This window comes from Pelobates fuscus, chromosome 1 (genome assembly GCF_036172605.1).
Source record: "Pelobates fuscus isolate aPelFus1 chromosome 1, aPelFus1.pri, whole genome shotgun sequence".
In the NCBI taxonomy this organism is placed as follows: Eukaryota; Metazoa; Chordata; class Amphibia; order Anura; family Pelobatidae; genus Pelobates; species Pelobates fuscus.
The window spans coordinates 154,855,981-154,877,508 of NC_086317.1; positions in this window are offsets into that span (position 1 = coordinate 154,855,981).

Consider the following 21,528-nt stretch of genomic DNA (forward strand, 5'->3'; position numbering starts at 1 on the left):
AAAATTGATACATGGAAGGGGCGGAGGGAATTGAGACACATGGGACGGGGTGGGGTTGAGACACATGGAGGGACTGGGGGTAATTGAGACACATGGGGAGACTTGGGTGGGGTTCAGACACATGGAGGGACAGAGGGAATTTTGGCACATGGGAGGGACTGGGTGTGAAATTAACATCTGGAAGGGACTAGGGAGAGTGAGACACATGGGAGGGGCCGGGTAATTAGATGTTTAGGTGGCAATGAAATCCTTCTTCAGCATCCATTGTATATGAAACACAACCAGGCCACAATGGCACAGTATTAAAAATAGCTTTTATTGACACAAGATAAAATCTGCTTACTTTGAGTAAAAGTGGGTTTGCCAAGCAAAAATCCCACAAAAGCACTTATAACGGCTATCACCCTAGAGGAAATATGCTCAATCGGACGGAAATAGAAGTTACGAAATGTAGCGTCATTAGACCAGTCTGCAGCTTTCATAATGTCCTCCAGTCTGCAGCCCACTACAGAAGCATTGGAAGCCATGGCACCCCTGACGGAGTGTGCCGAAAACGGATGTATCCACTCCGGCCATTGCCATTACGTCACGTATCTGTGTATATATAGTGCAGGGAGCTCTGTATAAAGGTGTCCATGTATAGTGCAGAGAGCTCTGAATGAGAGAGCACTGTATGTATAGTTCAGGGAGCTCTGAATGAGAGAGCACTGTATGTATTAAAGGAGTGGGTTGGCCCATGAGGTTATCAAGTGTAACCGGACAGAGAGGGGGTAACCCTCAAGGTATAGAGTACAAAAGGAGATAAACTGTCCTTAAGGTGAAACCTGATAGAGGGATATTGGTATCAGAAAAGATCTTCCTAATTTATGTTAGGAACTAAAAGTTCTTAAAGTCACTAACCCCAAAGGTTTAGTGTACCGTAGCGATAGACGTTACCCCTATGACGAGCCCCTATACAGGGCGAACAGCGCGTCGGGTTTTTCCGACACTATTCTACACCAGCACTAGAAACGCTGTACACCTAACTGCTCCTAAGATAAACTCCAACAAATTCTATTTGTTCTGGATACCGACCAAGGCACTGGGGCACATAGGTCAGTGAGAAACAGTGCAGAACAATTGATTGACCGACCGATGGTCTCTATTCATTATTACTTTCAATTACCTAATTACCTTGCTACTTCTACCACGGCTACACTCTATTTATTGGTAAATCACCTTTACTCTTGCTTTACTATCACCTCGAAGGCATCTTTCTTTTCTTTGAAATCTCTAGGATTAGTTAAAATAGGGAATCTGACGAAAATAATTGGGCCATCCGTGGAGCTGGTAACGTTATGTGACTAACATTAGTATCTGCAATAGCAGGCACCAACTGGAGAAGCAACCTAGCAGTAACACTGCACACCCATCAGACTAAATATCTGTTCACTTGCCAGCATATACCCTATGACTTATCTTACAAAATGTCCTAAGAAGTATCAATTTTTAGGAGTTGTACTTCCAAGTATGGTATACCATTCTGCACACTAACCACTCTCGACATTTACCCCGCTATCTGCCCCATTACGGGAAAATACCCTGGAGCAAATAAGCGGCTATCTAAATATACAGATCTCTCCGAACTAAGACACAGGTATACCTCTTTCACAATCTAGCTGGATGTCATTTACGTCTCCTAACCGGTGCTCAGTCACGGGAAAACGGTAAACCACTTCCAGTATTATATGTATAGACAATCAAGTACACCAAGCGGTTTAACCCTTACCATACCTATTACTGCGGCAGCCGATTTTTCCTTATACACTGATCACCTCTTAGGAAGCATTTGCCTCAGAAACTCGGAGCCCATCCGAGCTGACAATTACCTCCAGGTCAGACGACCCCATCTCTAGAGGCACTAGAAATTAAACATTACCTCGAATAGCTTATAACGGTACAGAATTACAAAGCTAAAACTTTAATAAAAATTATTTGAAAAGAATTACAAAGCTAACCCCCAGAGGATACTGGGAAATAGGGTAGCCACATATTTGCTCTTTGGGAAGGCTTTTGATAAACTGGCTTACCCGGAACATTTGTGGATACATATACTTGGTTACTAGTGCATTACGCCACACATGGTTATTTGACACGTGTATCCATTTGAATTGAAGTACAATAAGTTATTCCATACTTAGACTTTTACTAAAGGAATAACGATATCTGTGCACACAGAGTTGGACTACCAAACAACCTGTGCCTACACTTTATGTTGTGTCTTTCCCTCTATGTTTATCCCCCTACCTACACGCCCCGATTTTTCTTGTGCAAGTAAGTCTGGATGCTAGCCAAGAGCTAGCCAACACATACTGTGACTTAAAATTGGCGACAGTTTACGTTGGGAACGTCTATTTACCCTATTAAAGCATTATTTTTTAACGTCTATCGCTACGGTACACTAAACCTTTGGGGTTAGTGACTTTAAGAACTTTTAGTTCCTAACATAAATTAGGAAGATCTTTTCTGATACCAATATCCCTCTATCAGGTTTCACCTTAAGGACAGTTTTTCTCCTTTTGAGCACTGTATGTATAGTTCAGGGAGCTCTGTATGTATAGTGCAGGGAGCTCTGTATGTATAGTGCAGGGAGCTCTGTATGAGGGAGCTCTGTATGTATAGTGCAGGGAGCTCTGCATGAGGGAGCCCATATATAGTGCAGGGAGCTCTGTATGATGGAGCTCTGTATGTATAGTGCAGGGAGCTCTGCATGAGGGAGCCCATATATAGTGCAGGGAGCTCTGTATGTATAGTGCAGGGAGCTCTGTATGTATAGTGCAGGGAGCTCGGTAGCCAGGCAGTAAAGCTGGGCTAGTGTTGAAGAGGCAGAGTAATAAATGTGAATACAAGTAGGCTCCAGTTGTATTAAAATAAAATAAGAAGAGCTAAAAGAAAGTGAGTTTGGAGGATGTGAATGAGAATCCGTGAATAAGAAGATGGAGTGAATGTGAGAGAATGTATGCAAAGGAAATGTATTGTATGAAGAAGTCCATGTGTAGCGCAGGGAGCTCCCATGTACAGTGCAGGGAGCTCTGTGAGGGAGCCCATGTATAGAGCAGGGAGCTCTGTGAGGGAGCCCATGTATAGAGCAGGGAGCTCTGTGAGGGAGCCCATGTATAGTGCAGGGAGCTCTGTATGAGGGAGCCCATATATAGTGCCGGGAGCTCTGTGTGTATAGTGCAAGGAACTATGTGTGGGGAAGTCATGTATACTTTAGAGAGCTCAGTATGAGGGAGCCCATGTATAGTGCAGTTGGCTCTGTATGTATAGTGCATGAAGCTCAGCTCTGCATGAGCTCATGTATGGCTCTGTATGTTGAAGCCTATGCATAGTGCAGGCATGGAGCTCTGTGTGAAGGAGCCCATGTATAGTTCAGGGAGCTCTGTGTGAGGGAGCTTTGTATGTATAGTGTAGGGAGCTCTGGATTAGGGAGGCTTTATGTATATTGCAGGGAGCTCTGTATGTATTGTGCAGAAGGCTATGTATGAGGGAGCCCATGTGTAGTGCAAGGAACTCTGTATTAGGGAGCCCATGTATAGTGCAGAGAGCTCTGTATGAGAGAGCTCTGTATGTATAGTTCAGTGAGCTCTGTATGTATAGTGCAGGGAGCTCTGTATGTATAGTACAGGGAGCTCTGTATGTTGGAGCTCTGTGTGTATAGTGCAGGGAGCTCTGTATGTATAGTGCAGGGAGCTCTGTATGATGGAGCTCTGTATGTATAGTGCAGGGAGCTCTGTATGTATAGTGCAGGGAGCTCTGTGTGATGGAGCTCTGTATGTATAGTGCAGGGAGCTCTGTATGATGGAGCTCTGTATATATAGTTCAGGGAGCTCTGTATGTTGGAGCTCTGTATGTATAGTACAGGGAGCTCTGTATGATGGAGCTCTGTATGTATAGTGTAGGGAGCTCTGTATGTATAGTGTAGGGAGCTCTGTATGTATAGTTCAGGGAGCTCTGTATTATGGAGCTCTGTATGTATAGTGCAGGGAGCTCGGTAGGCATAGTGCAGGGAGCTCTGTATGATGGAGCTCTGTATGTATAGTGCAGGGAGCTCTGTATGATGGAGCTCTGTATGTACAGTGCAGGGAGCTCTGTATGATGGAGCTCTGTATGTATAGTGTTGGGAGCTCTGTATGATGGAGCTCTGTATATATAGTTCAGGGAGCTCTGTATGTATAGTTCAGGAAGCTCTGTATGATGGAGCTCTGTATGTATAGTTCAGGGAGCTCTATATGATGGAGCTCTGTGTGTATAGTGCAGGGAGCTCTGTATATATAGTTCAGGGTGCTCTGTAGATGGAGCTCTGTATTTATAGTGCAGTGAGCTCTGTAGATGGAGCTCTGTATGTATAGTTCAGGGAGCTCTGTATGATGGAGCTCTGTATGTATAGTGCAGGGAGCTCTGTATGATGGAGCTCTATATGTATAGTGCAGGGAGCTCTGTAGATGGAGCTATGTATGTATAGTGTAGGGAGCTCTGTATGTATAGTGCAGGGAGCTCTGTATGATGGAGCTCTGTATATATAGTGTAGGGAGCTCTGTAGCCAGGCAGTAAAGCTGGGCTAGTGTTGAAGAGGCAGAGTAATAAATGTGAATAAAAGCAGGCTCGAGTTGTGTTAAAATAAAATAAGAAGAGCTAAAAGAAAGTGAGTTTGGAGGATGTGAATGAGAATCCGTGAATAAGAAGATGGAGTGAATGTGAGAGAATGAGCTCCATTTGAGAAGCACATTGATTGCTTGAAAGAAGCTCCAATGTGAAGCTCTGTGTGAGCAGTGAGTGGAAGCAGAAGCCAGTGCTGAGGGAGCCTGGGAGCAGGATAAGAGGAGCTTTGTCGAGCTGCACTTCCGGCCTACGGCTGTAGCTCCGTGAATCTGCCCGATCCCACGATCTCGGAAGCGTTGCAAGGAGGAGCCTGGACAGGTCTTGGATGGGAGACGGCTGCGAGAAGGTTACGGATAGAGCAACCAACCAAGACCAACCGGGTGTTGTAGGCTTATTTTTGCTTTTTCGTTTTCTCTCCCACCACAAGAGGGCGATCAACTCAATGCAATCTTCCATTCACTCTTTTCTGAGGGTTATTCATTTATTTATTTTTTGTTCTTAAAGGCAAACACACTCATTATTATTCTCTCAAATCAAAATGCAAAGTCAATCTCATGTTTAAAGGGCTACTACAACTCATTTACTCACTAATCGCTTTTTAAACATTTCTGACTTACGCAATACGTCTCTTTAGATCCCTCATCTTTTTCTTATGAAAAATTTATAAAAAAGTGTAAAGCTTAAAATACCTCCATTTTAGGAACATTGACATCATACTGACCCCTAAAAGGATTTTTTGTATTATTATTTGATTGTTTATTAAAAAAAATGTAATATGGGGTCTGGCTTTTATGCACATGCCAGCCGCCACATAATTAACCCTCACACCACCAAGGATTTAATAATTTGCTCACTGACTGATAGCAACGCTAGCAGACAAACAGTTCAGACTTTTAAAAAAATCTTGTCAGGATTTAAAGGGACTCACCCAACACATAACCACTCCCACACACATACACAACCAATCACAAGCATCCCTACATGTGCCCTTGTACGCTTAGCTTTGCTAGCTCCCCAGGGCCTCATACACTGCCAACTCTATATATATATATATATATATATTTACACAAATATACCTACGCATTAAAACACAGAGGGACACACACATAAACACACTGTCGTATACACACACATAAATACAAACAGAGACACACAAACACTGACACGTGCCCACACCTTGACACATGCGTACACTGACAAACAGATCCACACAGACATGTACATACCTTGACACAGATACATACACAATCAGACATACACACACACGTGATCATTTTTATATTTGCAGCCACCCTCCTGTTATCATACATATAATCCAGGAGCGTGGCTTGCTTTGGAAATAACAAAATTAGCCAGAAACGTGGAAAGCGCTAAAAACATAATAACATGTAAAACAAACTTGTTAGTAAATATATACCAATAGAGCTGCAGTCACTCCTAAAATAGTGAAACAAAATACTAGGCCCACAAATAATGCACTGAAAATAATTCTAATCCAAATAAACAATTTATGCCAAAAAAGAAATCTGTGTAAAAAAATCAGCAAGAGAAAATATAGTGCAGGCCAGTGGCTTAACTACTTAACTACCACGGTTGCAACTGAGACCAAGCCTCTCACTCCAGGGGGCCTGGCTGCAACCGTGGGCCGCCATTACTTGGAGTGAGAGGCCCGGTCTCAGTTGCAACCATGGTAATTAAGCCACTGGCCTGCACTATATTTTATCTTATTGATTTTTTTTACACAGATTTTGTTTTGGCATAAATTGTTTATTTGGATTAGAATTATTTTCAGTGCATTATTTTTGGGCCTAGTATTTTGCACAGACTGCGCTCCCCGCCAGTCACAACAAGTAGCGTGGTCAAGCAGTCCTCTACCAAGTCTGACAGGAAGTGCTCACTGAGAGAATGGGGACATGCAGCCAGCTCTGCCACGCTACAGCAGCGCAGGTACAGAGGGGAATGGGGTAGAGACACATGGAGGGAACTTGGGGGGGATTGACGTATGGAGGACAAAGGGAAAGTGAATTGACACATAAAGGGACGGAGGGATTGAGACATGGAGGGACGGGGGGGGGGGGGGGGGTGACACACTGAGGGACATAGAAGATTGACACAGTGGGACTATGGGAGTATTGACACATGGAGGGACAAGACGAGGAATTGAGACACATGGAAGAAACTTGGTGATGGAGGGAGGTGAATTTACATATTTAGAGGGGTATTGAAGCATGGAGGGACTGGGGGATATTGACACATGGAGGTACAAGAGGGGGAATTGAGACACATGGAAGGGACAGGAGGGGATTGAGACACAATTGCGACACATGGAGGGACTAGGGGAGAATTGACACATGGAAGGTACTGGGGGGTTTTGACACACGGAAGGGACTGTGGGGAAAATTGATACACGGAAGGGGCGGAGGGAATTGAGACACATGGGACGGGGTGGGGTTGAGACACATGGAGGGACTGGGGGTAATTGAGACACATGGGGAGACTTGGGTGGGGTTCAGACACATGGAGGGACAGAGGGAATTTTGGCACATGGGAGGGACTGGGTGTGAAATTAACATCTGGAAGGGACTAGGGAGATTGAGACACATAGAAGGGCTGGGTGGGAATAAGACCCATGGGAGGGGCCGGGTAATTAGATGTTTAGGTGGCAATGAAATCCTTCTTCAGCATCCATTGTATATGAAACACAACCAGGCCACAATGGCACAGTATTAAAAATAGCTTTTATTGACACAAGATAAAATCTGCTTACTTTGAGTAAAAGTGGGTTTGCCAAGCAAAAATCCCACAAAAGCACTTATAACGGCTATCACCCTAGAGGAAATATGCTCAATCGGACGGAAATAGAAGTTACGAAATGTAGCGTCATTAGACCAGTCTGCAGCTTTCATAATGTCCTCCAGTCTGCAGCCCACTACAGAAGCATTGGAAGCCATGGCACCCCTGACGGAGTGTGGCGAAAACGGATGTATCCACTCCGGCCATTGCCATTACGTCACGTATCTGTGTATATCATGGGTCGTCAACCTGGTCCCTACCGCCCACTAGTGGGCGTTTCGGGATTCCAGGTGGGCGGTAGGGATTTTCAAATTTTTTTTATGGATTGGGTGAGCGGGCGGGCGGGTGCGAGCCGGCGGTACCCCTGCGACCGGGTACCGCCATCAGCCATCACCACTTGCGGCCCCGGCCCGGGCGGCAATCCGCCGGGGCCGCATATAGAGGGGTCCATCGGGTGGCCCATGCTGTCAGGGCCACCCGATGGATGGGGATTGTGAGGGGGCCCGGTCAGCGCTGGGCGCTTTAACAGCGCGACCGGCCCCCTGTGATGACATCAAATCTGCTGGGAGGAAGTGATTCCCCGGTCACTCCTCCCAGCATACTGAGAGCCCGCGAGGGAGGAAGGAGGAGGAGGGAGTCAGAGTGGGAACTCTGACTCCCATCCACCTGAGCCACCACTGGACCCCAGGGAAAGTCACCCTCCTGCACCTTAAAGGTAGGAAACAGGAGGGTGACTTAAATATAATGTGTTTGTTTGTGTATGTGTCTTTGTATGTATGTCTTATGTGTGTCTTATGTATGTGTCTTGTGTGTGTCTGTATATATGTGTCTTGTTTTTGTATGTATGTCTTGTGTGTGTGTCTTTGTATGTATGTCTTGTGTGTGTGTCTTTGTATGTATGTCTTGTGTGTGTATGTGTCTTTGTATGTATGTCTTGTGTGTGTCTTTGTATGTATGTCTTGTGTGTGTGTGTGTCTGTATATATATATGTGTGTATGTATGTGTGTCTTGTCTTTGTATGTATATGTTTCTTGTGTCTGTCTGTGTGTATGTGTCTTTGTATGTATGTCTTTTGTGTGTCTGTATGTATGTGTGTCTTTGTATGTGTCGTGTGTGTGTCTGTCTGTATATATATGTGTGTATGTATGTGTGTCTTGTCTTTGTCTGTATGTATGTCTTGTGTGTGTGTCTGTGTGTATGTGTGCCTGTCTGTATGTTTGTGTGTGTGTCTGCATGTGTGCCTGTCTGCATGTGTGCCTGTCTGCATGTGTGCCTGTCTGTCTGTATGTGTGTATGTATGTATGTATGTATGTATGTGTGCCAGAAGGGCCACCATCAACAATTTTGGGGCCTCTAACACAGCTCAAGGTCTGGGCCCCCCTTCAAGCCCGCCCACAGGGCCCGCCTCCAAATCCTGCCCACAGGAATACACACACACACACACACACACACACTAACAGATACAAATACTGAAACAGGCATACACACTGGCATACACACAGTGCACAAACACTGGCATACACACAATGGCATACACACACTGGCACACATACACTGGCATACACTGGCATACACATACACTGGCATACACATATACACTGACATACACTGGCATATACACATACACTTGCATATACACATACACTGGCATACACACACATACACTGGCATACACATACACTGGCATACACACATACACCTCATTGGCTGGGGATGATGTGAGTCGGCTGCCTCTCCTCGCGGCCTCTCTCTCCTCCTTCCCGCGCCGAGTAAACTGGGAGGAAGTGACCGGACGTCACTTGCTTCCGGCTGCATTTTTTTTTTAAAGGGGCCCGGTCGCGCTATTACAGCGCTGACCGGGCCCCTGAAGATAATAGGGCCCATAGGGTGGCCCTAAATGCTTGGGCCACCTGATGGGCCCCATAAGCGTGTGGGCCCCGGTGCAGATGCACCGGCGGCAGTTCCGCTGATACACGTGGGGCCCGGGCGGCCGGGGCCGCCGGGCCCGTGACAATTGTCACGGTTGTCATGCCCTGATGGCGGCCCTGTGTGCCAGTCTGTTATAGTGGGATACCTAGCTCAGCCTTCCTACTGGGCATTGCTATAAGGAAGGTTAAAAAAAGGGGGGAAAAAAGGGAGAAGAGGGGAGTTGACGCACAGATGAGAAATCCTATTATGCGCAAACAGAGAAGTCGTCTGAATATCACCGAAAGAGGAGATCTTTGTTTGTTCCTTACGAAAATCGAACCGGATATCAAATATTTAGTCTTGCAGCATCAACCTCAAGGATCTCATTAATCACTAGTAAAGGTAATTTCTATTTACTTTATTGTTTTCTCATTAAACTTTATAAAGTTAAAAACATTATAAACATGCATTAATTGGAAATAAAAAGATAAATGAACGTACATTTTTTTTTTTTTTTAAAACACCCTCCTTTCGAAAAAAATATTCCACACTTGCGCGATAACTGGGCGGTAAGGAAAATGTTTCAACCAAAAAGATGCATTAGTGGGCGGTAGTAAGAAAAAGGTTGACTACCACTGGTGTATATATAGTGCAGGGAGCTCTGTATAAAGGTGTCCATGTATAGTGCAGAGAGCTCTGAATGAGAGAGCACTGTATGTATAGTTCAGGGAGCTCTGAATGAGAGAGCACTGTATGTATTAAAGGAGTGGGTTGGCCCATGAGGTTATCAAGTGTAACCGGACAGAGAGGGGGTAACCCTCAAGGTATAGAGTACAAAAGGAGAGAAACTGTCCTTAAGGTGAAACCTGATAGAGGGATATTGGTATCAGAAAAGATCTTCCTAATTTATGTTAGGAACTAAAAGTTCTTAAAGTCACTAACCCCAAAGGTTTAGTGTACCGTAGCGATAGACGTTACCCCTATGACGAGCCCCTATACAGGGCGAACAGCGCGTCGGGTTTTTCCGACACTATTCTACACCAGCACTAGAAACGCTGTACACCTAACTGCTCCTAAGATAAACTCCAACAAATTCTATTTGTTCTGGATACCGACCAAGGCACTGGGGCACATAGGTCAGTGAGAAACAGTGCAGAACAATTGATTGACCGACCGATGGTCTCTATTCATTATTACTTTCAATTACCTAATTACCTTGCTACTTCTACCACGGCTACACTCTATTTATTGGTAAATCACCTTTACTCTTGCTTTACTATTACCTCGAAGGCATCTTTCTTTTCTTTGAAATCTCTAGGATTAGTTAAAATAGGGAATCTGACGAAAATAATTGGGCCATCCGTGGAGCTGGTAACGTTATGTGACTAACATTAGTATCTGCAATAGCAGGCACCAACTGGAGAAGCAACCTAGCAGTAACACTGCACACCCATCAGACTAAATATCTGTTCACTTGCCAGCATATACCCTATGACTTATCTTACAAAATGTCCTAAGAAGTATCAATTTTTAGGAGTTGTACTTCCAAGTATGGTATACCATTCTGCACACTAACCACTCTCGACATTTACCCCGCTATCTGCCCCATTACGGGAGAATACCCTGGAGCAAATAAGCGGCTATCTAAATATACAGATCTCTCCGAACTAAGACACAGGTATACCTCTTTCACAATCTAGCTGGATGTCATTTACGTCTCCTAACCGGTGCTCAGTCACGGGAAAACGGTAAACCACTTCCAGTATTATATGTATAGACAATCAAGTACACCAAGCGGTTTAACCCTTACCATACCTATTACTGCGGCAGCCGATTTTTCCTTATACACTGATCACCTCTTAGGAAGCATTTGCCTCAGAAACTCGGAGCCCATCCGAGCTGACAATTACCTCCAGGTCAGACGACCCCATCTCTAGAGACACTAGAAATTAAACATTACCTCGAATAGCTTATAACGGTACAGAATTACAAAGCTAAAACTTTAATAAAAATTATTTGAAAAGAATTACAAAGCTAACCCCCAGAGGATACTGGGAAATAGAGTAGCCACATATTTGCTCTTTGGGAAGGCTTTTGATAAACTGGCTTACCCGGAACATTTGTGGATACATATACTTGGTTACTAGTGCATTACGCCACACATGGTTATTTGACACGTGTATCCATTTGAATTGAAGTACAATAAGTTATTCCATACTTAGACTTTTACTAAAGGAATAACGATATCTGTGCACACAGAGTTGGACTACCAAACAACCTGTGCCTACACTTTATGTTGTGTCTTTCCCTCTATGTTTATCCCCCTACCTACACGCCCCGATTTTTCTTGTGCAAGTAAGTCTGGATGCTAGCCAAGAGCTAGCCAACACATACTGTGACTTAAAATTGGCGACAGTTTACGTTGGGAACGTCTATTTACCCTATTAAAGCATTATTTTTTAACGTCTATCGCTACAGTACACTAAACCTTTGGGGTTAGTGACTTTAAGAACTTTTAGTTCCTAACATAAATTAGGAAGATCTTTTCTGATACCAATATCCCTCTATCAGGTTTCACCTTAAGGACAGTTTTTCTCCTTTTGAGCACTGTATGTATAGTGCAGGGAGCTCTGTATGTATAGTGCAGGGAGCTCTGTATGTATAGTGCAGGGAGCTCTGTATGAGGGAGCTCTGTATGTATAGTGCAGGGAGCTCTGCATGAGGGAGCCCATATATAGTGCAGGGAGCTCTGTATGTATAGTGCAGGGAGCTCTGCATGAGGGAGCCCATATATAGTGATCCAGATCGGGAGTTTGGTGTTCTGCAGTAGCTGTGCCTGTCTCTAGAAAAGGGGATTATCGCCTAAATGGGTTTTATCCTCTTGTAAGTGAAACGGTCCGTTACAATTGGTGGCAAGCGGCGGGATCGTTCCTACAACCAGAGGGACAGCTACAGACAACACCATTCCTGGATTACAAAGTAAGGGCAACGCCAGTACTCGTACAGCGTCCCCACCAGCAGTCATGTTCTATCGATATGAAGGCGTAGAGTTTGCTACTGAGGTAATGAGGAGAATAGCCAAATATGGCCCAAATCCCCTGAAGGTGATTGTTGATGCAGCTATACAGCAACTGCTTGAAGAGAACCAGAGGTCACGTGATCTCGAGCACGATTTCATCCTGTTAATGGTGAGTCATGGTCAAGAAGATGAGGTAGCCGATATCCTCCTCCAACACAAACCAGAGAAACCCAAAGTAGAGGACTGCATGGAGTGGTACTGGAAAGGCCCCCAGCAGGCAGGTGGAGATGGGACCGAGGTCTCTCTACCGGCCCTACAGGGATGCTGGGCAGTCGGCCCAGATCCCCAACGGCAGTGTGTACCCCAGGGAGCTGATGGTGTCGTCCATCCTCCCCAGCGGCAGTGTGTACCCCAGGGAGCTGATGGTGTCGTCCATCCTCCCCAGCGTCAGGCTGAGTTACAGGGGGCAGAGGTAGTTGTTCCTGCCCCCCAGCAGCAAAGTGATATGCCAAGAAGGCAGTGTGAAGTGAAGGGAGAGGAGAGCAGCGTCCTCCCTCCCCAGCGGCAGTGTGTACCCCAGGGAGCTGATGGTGTCGTCCATCCTCCCCAGCGGCCGTGTGTGTCCCAGGGAGCCGAAGGTGCAGTCCTTCCTCCCCAGCGGCAGGCTGAGTTACAGGGGGCAGAGGTAGTTGTTCCTGCCCCCCAGCAGCAAAGTGATATGCCAAGAAGGCAGTGTGAAGTGAAGGGAGAGGAGAGCAGCGTCCTCCCTCCCCAGCGGCAGTGTGTGTCCCAGGGAGCAGAAGGTGTCGTCCTTCCTCCCCAGCGGCAGTGTGTACCCCAGGGAGCCGAAGGTGCAGTCCTTCCTCCCCAGCGGCAGGCTGAGTTACAGGGGGCAGAGGTAGTTGTTCCTGCCCCCCAGCAGCAAAGTGATATGCCAAGAAGGCAGTGTGCAGTGAAGGGAGAGGAGAGCAGCGTCCTCCCTCCCCAGCGGCAGTGTGTACCCCAGGGAGCTGATGGTGTCGTCCATCCTCCCCAGCGGCCGTGTGTGTCCCAGGGAGCCGAAGGTGCAGTCCTTCCTCCCCAGCGGCAGGCTGAGTTACAGGGGGCAGAGGTAGTTGTTCCTGCCCCCCAGCAGCAAAGTGATACGCCAAGAAGGCAGTGTGAAGTGAAGGGAGAGGAGAGCAGCGTCCTCCCTCCCCAGCGGCAGTGTGTACCCCAGGGAGCTGATGGTGTCGTACATCCTCCCCAGCGGCAGTGTGTCCTGCAGGGAGCAGAGACAGTCAGTCTCGCACCCCAGCAGCCGGACAAGAGAATGAAAGGGGAGACAGCTGGTTCCCCTTTCCACCAGCAGAGAGAGTGCCAGGGAGAGGAGCCTGCTAACCCCTCTCCCCAGCGGCAGTTTACCATCCAGAGAGAGGAGCTTGTTACACCCTCTCTCCAGCGGCAGCCTAACCCACCAAGGGGAGATGTTAAGCCCCACAGCTGTGCAGATGGGACCGTAGTCTCTGCACTTACAGCACCAGGGGTAGGGACGGTCGGTCCTGTTCCCCAGCCACAGAGCGATATATCCAAAGGGGAGACAATCGGTCTCCAGCAACCAGGCTCCAACCAGACTACCCCTGTGGTAGTGCTGGCAACAGGACAGAGTACCGCTGGTCTCTGCCCCCTCAGCCACCACGGCAGCCTATCAGTCCCCCGCACAGCCGTGGTGAGGCGCCGGAACTTGGACAAAATTCTCCCTCACCCAGGTGTGGTAACTGTTTATTGTGGGTAGGCTGCCCTGCTGTTTCTGTTTTGTGGGTGGGTTGCTGGACTAACCACGGCACTGACCGGCAGGAGGTCAGGTACCCTGTTAGTCTAATTGGTAAAGGGGAGAATTGTGGCGAAACCAACTTCGCCACTGTGAACTGGAGAAGCCTGGTTGCTAGCCTCCTGCCCGCTGACTATGGCCCCTGGACATATTGCACTTTAAAAACTATATTTGGGCATGTAATAATTTATATTGCTGCTACTGGCCCTTTAAAATCAGCGATGGACATTTTGGGACTAATGTCCCTTTAAGACTTTGTAACATATCCCAGTAATACTGTCTTAAATATTATGTAGGTATTTATGTGTTCAGTTAAACTGGGGATATGTAGAAATGTGTGTTTTATGTGTTAAATGTATCAGTATGTAATTTTATGTCTTTTACTGTCTTTTTGCAACCATGTGGTTAATGGAGTCTGACTCTAGTCCTAGATAATTGGATTACTTCTCCAATTATCTCCAGGGCAGAAGGGAGGAAGCCGGGATGCATTGTGGGGGATGTTTTACTTCTGTTTGAGCCAGATTGTGCCATGCTGCAAGCCAGGGCCCAAAAGATACTTTTAGTAACGTTTGAACCCCTGGTCTGATTCATGCAATTGTTGAGTATGTTGTTCCCCCGAATGGATTGATTGTGAATATGTATTTTTATGCGAATATGATGTATGGTTTTGAAGTTACAGATATTGTGTAAAAGTTATGTTTTAAACTGTATAATAAGTGGATTATCTCTCAGGCTAAGGGGAGGGGATGTGTGGGTTGTACCATATCTCGGATTGGTTATTTTATGCCTCCCCCTGGGTGTGGCCTGTATGTGGATTATTGTAATAAAAGCCAGGCTGGAGGAGCCAGTCCAGAGTTCCTGCTTAACCCTCAAAATGAAGTGTCGTCTCGTTCTTGGGGAAAATTGGATTGTAAGTTGACTGCCAAGAGTGTAAGCGGATTGTATGCTTTTCTTGTTCAGCTGTTCCAGTTCGGAGTGTTATTTCGTATCCAGATCGGGAGTTTGGTGTTCTGCAGTAGCTGTGCCTGTCTCTAGAAAAGGGGATTATCGCCTAAATGGGTTTTATCCTCTTGTAAGTGAAACGGTCCGTTACAGAGTGAATGTGAGAGAATGTATGCAAAGGAAATGTATTGTATGAAGAAGTCCATGTGTAGCGCAGGGAGCTCCCATGTACAGTGCAGGGAGCTCTGTGAGGGAGCCCATGTATAGAGCAGGGAGCTCTGTGAGAGAGCCCATGTATAGAGCAGGGAGCTCTGTATGAGGGAGCCCATATATAGTGCCAGGAGCTCTGTGTGTATAGTGCAAGGAACTATGTGTGGGGAAGTCATGTATACTTTAGAGAGCTCAGTATGAGGGAGCCCATGTATATTGCAGTTGGCTCTGTATGTATAGTGCATGAAGCTCAGCTCTGCATGAGCTCATGTATGGCTCTGTATGTTGAAGCCTATGCATAGTGCAGGCATGGAGCTCTGTTTGAAGGAGCCCATGTATAGTTCAGGGAGCTCTGTGTGAGGGAGCTTTGTATGTATAGTGTAGGGAGCTCTGGATTAGGGAGGCTTTATGTATATTGCAGGGAGCTCTGTATGTATTGTGCAGAGTGCTATGTATGAGGGAGCCCATGTGTAGTGCAAGGAACTCTGTATTAGGAAGCCCATGTATAGTGCAGAGAGCTCTGTATGAGAGAGCTCTGTATGTATAGTGCAGGGAGCTCTGTATGTATAGTGCAGGGAGCTCTGTATGTATAGTGCAGGGAGCTCTGTATGTTGGAGCTCTGTGTGTATAGTGCAGGGAGCTCTGTATGTATAGTTCAGGGAGCTCTGTGTGATGGAGCTCTGTATGTATAGTGCAGGGAGCTCTGTATGATGGAGCTCTGTATATATAGTTCAGAGAGCTCTATGTTGGAGCTCTGTATGTATAGTACAGGGAGCTCTGTATGATGGAGCTCTGTATGTATAGTGCAGGGAGCTCTGTATGTATAGTGTAGGGAGCTCTGTATGTATAGTTCAGGGAGCTCTGTATTATGGAGCTCTGTATGTATAGTGCAGGGAGCTCGGTAGGCATAGTACAGGGAGCTCTGTATGATGGAGCTCTGTATGTATAGTGCAGGGAGCTCTGTATGATGGAGCTCTGTATGTACAGTGCAGGGAGCTCTGTATGATGGAGCTCTGTATGTATAGTGTTGGGAGCTCTGTATGATGGAGCTCTGTATATATAGTTCAGGGAGCTCTGTATATATAGTTCAGGGAGCTCTGTAGATGGAGCTCTGTATGTATAGTGCAGGGAGCTCTGTATGATGGAGCTCTGTATGTATAGTGCAGGGAGCTCGGTAGCCAGGCAGTAAAGCTGGGCTAGTGTTGAAGAGGCAGAGTAATAAATGTGAATAAAAGCAGGCTCGAGTTGTGTTAAAATAAAATAAGAAGAGCTAAAAGAAAGTGAGTTTGGAGGATGTGAATGAGAATCCGTGAATAAGAAGATGGAGTGAATGTGAGAGAATGAGCTCCATTTGAGAAGCACATTGATTGCTTGAAAGAAGCTCCAATGTGAAGCTCTGTGTGAGCAGTGAGTGGAAGCAGAAGCCAGTGCTGAGGGAGCCTGGGAGCAGGATAAGAGGAGCTTTGTCGAGCTGCACTTCCGGCCTACGGCTGTAGCTCCGTGAATCTGCCCGATCCCACGATCTCGGAAGCGTTGCAAGGAGGAGCCTGGACAGGTCTTGGATGGGAGACGGCTGCGAGTAGGTTACGGTTACAATGGCTGCGAGAAGGTTACGGATAGAGCAACCAACCAAGACCAACCGGGTGTTGTAGGCTTATTTTTGCTTTTTCGTTTTCTCTCCCACCACAAGAGGGCGATCAACTCAATGCAATCTTCCATTCACTCTTTTCTGAGGGTTATTCATTTATTTATTTTTTGTCCTTAAAGGCAAACACACTCATTATTATTCTCTCAAATCAAAATGCAAAGTCAATCTCATGTTTAAAGGGCTACTACAACTCATTTACTCACTAATCGCTTTTTAAACATTTCTGACTTATGCAATACGTCTCTTTAGATCCCTCATCTTTTTCTTATGAAAAATTTATTAAAAAGTGTAAAGCTTAAAATACCTCCATTTTAGGAACATTGACATCATACTGACCCCTAAAAGGATTTTTTGTATTATTATTTGATTGTTTATTAAAAAAAATGTAATATGGGGTCTGGCTTTTATGCACATGCCAGCCGCCACATAATTAACCCTCACACCACCAAGGATTTAATAATTTGCTCACTGACTGATAGCAACGCTAGCAGACAAACAGTTCAGACTTTTAAAAAAATCTTGTCAGGATTTAAAGGGACTCACCCAACACATAACCACTCCCACACACATACACAACCAATCACAAGCATCCCTACATGTGCCCTTGTACGCTTAGCTTTGCTAGCTCCCCAGGGCCTCATACACTGCCAACTCTATATATATATATATATATATATATAAAAAAAACAAATAATCTTGCACTCCACCTGATCCGTAGTCCAATGCCCGGTGCTTGTCAGCCAAAATACAACGGAAGATTCAAAGATAGCACTCCAGGGACTTGATAAAATGTAACTTTTATTTTACTCACTAAAACATCAAAGGTGTCAACGTTTCAGCTTGATCCCCTCAAGCTTTCGTCAGGACATACTGTGCAGACAAATAAACCCACATATATACCATACAGATAACGATAACTCACCACACTTGTGAAGCCTCTGACTCCATGGTCATCACCATGGTGACATATATCAACAATAATAAAAGTGCAACCATACACATAGATCGTGCAATTAAAAAATATTCAATTAGACTATTTTACGCTAGGGGAATCAATTACTTAAACATTAGTCACACTGGCAGCATTGAATAGTAACTACTGCAATGAATATCCTTCATAATGTATAAACTGGACTCATAGAAAGCAGGGCTGAAAACCAACAGGAATACTAGAGACTCTGAGAAAGTTCAGACAAAACTAATCGAAAAACATATTTAAACATCATTATAAGGGCATATGTCCCACTGGAATTCACTCCACAGAAGATTGCTAGGATAGGGGTAGATCGCCTAACTGATTCCAAAATAGACTTCACAATTAAACTCACTGGAGATTGGCCAGTTACTAGATAATAATAACTACTAATGATCTCAAAATTGATCACAATGGCCACATAGAACGGTAACTGATGCACTATATTCGATTTCTTAGTATATACAACGGACTCCAACAAAGCCAATACGAGATAACAAGATAATCTAACAAAAGGGTGACACACCAATGCATGAGCACCTGTATCACCAGAGTTAACAAAATCAAAGTTGTTTAAGATAGGGGTGGATCACCTAAGTGGTTCCAAATAGACTACCCAATTAAACTAATACTGACTAGTGTAGTTACTAGAAATAAACTAGATACTCCTTATATGAAATACTAAACAGAGCTGCAACTGTCTCATATAGTAAAAACCCATACATTTCAAACCTCTGTATCATCATCATAATGAGTTACAATTCTGAGGCACATGGAAACTATTAAGATTTTTCAAAGTAATGAAGGTCCTGTGCCAGTGCCACCATGGACAAAAGGGAGGATTGCCTATCCCCCAGGGTGGGCATCCACATCCCGCCCCATATTCGTGACATATTCCAGGATCAACATAGTTATGAGAGAAAACATGGTTATGAGAGAAACATAGGTATGTATGCCTATCCCACAGGGTGGGCATCACATACCCCATCTCCAAAAAAGATTAATTGGATAGCACAGAAAATGAAAAATTATAAAAATGCAGTCAAGGTATATTTCTCATTCAGACCCTCAGGGTATACTGTTCTCAGAGTTCTGATCCAATATAGTTCACGTTGTAGTAACATTTTCTTGCGGTCCCCTCCCCTCCTGGGTGGAGGTACATGGTCGATTGCCATGAGTTTCAGAGTCGGTAGAGTGTGGCCTCTCTCCAAGAAATGTTTGGCCACCGGTAAGTCTGATTTCTGATCCCTATACGCCACTCGTATGTTGGATCTATGATTGCGAATACGTTCGCGCAAGGGCAGGTCCGTCTTGCCAATATAAGTAAGTCCACAGGGACAAGTAAGCCTGTATATTACATAATCAGTGGTGCAGGTTAGCCGATGCCTAATGATGTACTTTTTTCCTGTATGAGGATGAGCAAAGAATTTTCCCGATAACATGTGTCCGCAAGTGACACAACCTAAGCACTTATAACAGCCCAGATTTATAGAGCCTTGTTTCTGCTCGTAACAGTGTATAGGATCTGTCTTAACTAACAAGTCTTTCAGATTTCGATTTCTCCTATAACACATCATAGGTGATTGGCGAAATGGTTCTGGTAAAGAAGTGTCGTTCCTCAAAATTCTCCAATTTCTATCAATCATCCGTTTGAATTTTGGAGATGCTGTAGTGTAAGTGGTTGGAAAAACCAGTCTCCTTGTTGATACAGTGTTTGACTCGACTTGTGTTGAGTAGCACCTATCTAAGGCTTTATGGAGTGTCTGTTCACTGTAACCCCGTTGGTGAAACTTATCCCACATTAGTTTCAATTGTTCCTCCGCTTTACTGGGATCTGAGTTGTTCCTCATCACCCTCAAAAATTGTGAATATGGTAAGGATTGTTTGAGGGCATTGGGATGGAAACTATTCGCCTGAAGTAAAGTGTTGCGGTCCGTAGTCTTGGAGTAGAGTGTATATGCCAACTTGGTACCTTCTCTAATGATCCGTACATCCAGAAAATCCACTGAAAGCGGGTCTGCTGTCATAGTGAGTTCTACATTCGGTGTACAAGAATTGATATATTGGACCATAGATTCTGCAGTGCTGTTGTCTCCCTTGATGATCATGAAAATGTCATCGATGTAGCGACCGTATAGTAAAATAATATCTTTAAATGGCTCCAATATATATTGAGTTTCAAATTCAAACATGAATCCATTCGCATACATTGGAGCCATGGCCGCTCCCATAGATGTTCCTGCTGACTGCCTGAACCAATCAAATTCAAAACGAAAATAGTTCTGAGTCAGAACCAATTCCAGAATTTGCATAACGTATTCGATTGGGGGGCCCCTGTATTTGTCTGAAGATGAAAGAATCCGTTCCATGGCTTGGACTCCCCCTGAGTGGGGTATGATAGTGTATAAGCTCTTCACATCACACGTAACTAGTGATGTCAGCCCAACTGGTAAGGAAATCTTGGAAATCATATCAATGAAACTTGGAGTATCCTTGATGTATGTTGAAAGGTTTTGAATCGTTTCCTTAAATAGGAAATCCAGCCATTTAGCCAGTGGTTCTAGGATGCCTCCCACCGCCGACACAATTGGTCTCCCAGGAGGGTCCTGAAGGTTCTTATGCACCTTGGGGAGTGTATAGATTACTGGGGTCCTCGGGTTTGGTTGATGTAAAAATTCCCAGAGGTCCTGATCGATAAAATTCTGTTCCAGACCCTTCAGTAGAATGGCGTCAATTAAAAGTTTCACTTGAAGCGTAGGATCGCCTTTCAATTTCAGATAAGTCTGGGAATCAGATAATTGTTGGATAATTTCCAATCTATATTTAGCATAGTCTTGAATAACGATTCCCCCGCCCTTGTCTGCTGATCTAATAACAATGTCTTTGTCCATAGCCAAAGACTTAATGATCTGTCGATCCATTTTGGAACAATTTGAATGGTAGGAATGAGTAACTTTTAGATGGTCCGTTGTTTCCTTTTGTACAGACCTTAAAAAACTTTTTATAGAGGCTTGATTCGGCAGGGGATCAAAGGTACTTTTCCTCTTAAACCTTATTTCATCAGAGGGAGTGGTTTGGTTTTTAAAGAAATCCTTAAGTCGCAACGATCTCCCAAACTTATACAATTCAACTTCCCAGTCTAGTGGGTTAGGTTTGGCAGTGGGGACAAAAGACAAGCCCTTACTCAGCAAAGTAATTTCAGCCACTGTCAATACTCTGGATGATAAATTGAAGATAGGTATTACCTCCTCTGTCGTGGTGGTCTCCCACCACGACAGAGGAGGTAATACCTATCTTCAATTTATCATCCAGAGTATTGACAGTGGCTGAAATTACTTTGCTGAGTAAGGGCTTGTCTTTTGTCCCCACTGCCAAACCTAACCCACTAGACTGGGAAGTTGAATTGTATAAGTTTGGGAGATCGTTGCGACTTAAGGATTTCTTTAAAAACCAAACCACTCCCTCTGATGAAATAAGGTTTAAGAGGAAAAGTACCTTTGATCCCCTGCCGAATCAAGCCTCTATAAAAAGTTTTTTAAGGTCTGTACAAAAGGAAACAACGGACCATCTAAAAGTTACTCATT